We start from the raw sequence: 2,500 nt of genomic DNA, 5'->3' as shown, positions 1-2,500 counted from the left end.
CTTATGCACTATTAGAGTTTTTTTCTAACAATAACAATATGTGCAATGACGGTGCCCAAAACATGAGAGGCAAAGAGAAGAGTATAACTGGATTAATGAGGAAGAGGAAGAAATTCAAAATTTTGCGACATTTCATTGTATAATTCACCAGGAAGCACAAAGCAAAACCCAAACACTATAATGCAGCTGGTTTCTCGAGCAGTAAACTCTATTATAACAAAGGCATTTAATTATCGTCAGTTTCAATATTGAGATTTAATGATACATAATTGAGTGAAATGGTTATCTCCAAGTTGAGTGCTTGAATGCTTTGTAAGTCTTCTGCTAACTAATTGAGTGTTCACTACCAGCAAATAAATGGTTGAACCAGAACTGGAGGATTCTGAGTGGATAATATATATATATATATATATATATATATATATATATATATATATATATATATATATATATATATATATATATATATATATATATATACATATATATATATATATATATATATATATATATATATATATATATATATATATATATATACACATTTATGTGTGTGTGTGGATATATGCCGGCATATATATTACACATCCTTGTAGCTTAGGGCTTATGTGGCTCACACACAGTATGATATGAAATTTAGGCTCTCTTGGAAACAATAATGAATACCACTGCCATAGAGTATCCTAGTCTTTTACTGATTTAGAAAAATAAGTGAGGTTTTTACAGTCACCCGTGCGTCTTCATTTGGTTTACGCCAAATGAAGAATAAGAAGTCGAATATACATATATATATATATATATATATATATATATATATATATATATATATATATATATATATATATATATATATATATATATATATATATACATATATCTGACTGATTACAATAATTACAGAGGTATCGCACTTAAGTCAGTTATAGTGAAAATATATAGTATGCTCATTCTAAAGTGACTAGAGAGAAATATTGATGAAAAGCTGAGAGAGGAAAAAGCAGGATTTCGAGATTTCGAAAAGGGAGAAGTTATACTGATGAAATTTTCCTTTTAAGACATGTGGTATAAAATCCACTTTTGATGGTAATTATGAATTATGAAAAGGCCATCGATAGTGTGCACCGGCCAATTTTAGAGGGACCTGTTTTGTTATGGATTTCTTCTTAGGTATATAAATAGTATTGAGTCTAATCGCGAGCATAGCAAGTGCAAAGCTTAATGTCAGTGGAGTCCTATCTAATGAATTTCCAGTGAACAATTGAGTACTCCAAAGTAATGTATTTTCACTTATGTTGTTTACATCCCCATGGACAGAGATGATAAAAACAAAATATGCAATGGAAGATGAAATATCATTGGAATGAGAAAGGATTAATAAGGTGAAATCATGTACATATTTAGGAACTATGATCTCCAATACAGGATGCTTAGAATTTGAGTTTAATAAAATATTGAAAAAAGCAAATCAGACAATTGCTAGATAAGTAAAATTTGTATATCAAATGGCCTGAAATTACATATAAAAATTAGGCTATTAATCAGTTTAGTGAGATCGGTGTTACTCTATAGACACGAGTCATGGTATGATAATGAAATAATATCCAACGGATTTTGTAGATTTCAGAACAAAACCCTCAAAAGACTATTAGGAGTTGAATAGCAGGACATGATTAGGAATATAACTATAAGAGATTACTCTAGAATCATCTAATAGAGATTAATTATACAAACTTTTATTTGGGTTCCATAAGGAACTCAAAGAGTAGGTAGACCAAAGCCTACATGACTATGAGGAGTGAGTTAGGAGGAGATGAATGGAGAAGTATTGATTTAAAAGCTCAAGATAAAGGAGACTGATGAAATCTAGCCGAGGCCCTTTGCGTCAATAGTCGTAGGAAAAGAAGAAGAAGAAGAAGAAGATGATGATTTCATATATATATATAGATATATATATATATATATATATATATATATATATATATATATATATATATATATATATATATATATATAAGTGTATGTATGTATGAATCAAAAGGCAAACACACCTATCATATATATAAGTATACATAAATGTATAAACATATTAATGCATACATCGACACACACACCCATATATATATATATATATATATATATATATATATATATATATATATTATATATATATATTATATATATATATATATATATATATATAAAGGGAAAGAGAGAAAGAGAGAGAGAGAGAGAGAGAGAGAGAGAGAGAGAGAGAGAGAGAGAGAGAGAGAGAGAGAGAGAGAGAGAGTGCCAGTGGATAAAGAGTACGTTAATCTGCGTACTTTGGGCGTTAAGTCGTGCCGTCAGGAATGAGGCTAAATTTCGGAATAAGGAACAAAAACTTAATATTTCAACCCCATTATTTCCGACAGAGACAAATTACTTAATGAAAGAAATAGGGATTTATTTTACCTATATATTTCCAAAATTGTGTCCGCATCTAAATTATGTTGCTCGCTTT

This window comes from Palaemon carinicauda, chromosome 30, assembly GCF_036898095.1.
Source record: "Palaemon carinicauda isolate YSFRI2023 chromosome 30, ASM3689809v2, whole genome shotgun sequence".
Lineage (NCBI taxonomy): Eukaryota > Metazoa > Arthropoda > Malacostraca > Decapoda > Palaemonidae > Palaemon > Palaemon carinicauda.
The sequence above is the reverse complement of the archived record's forward strand: the minus strand, read 5'-3'. Positions refer to the sequence as shown.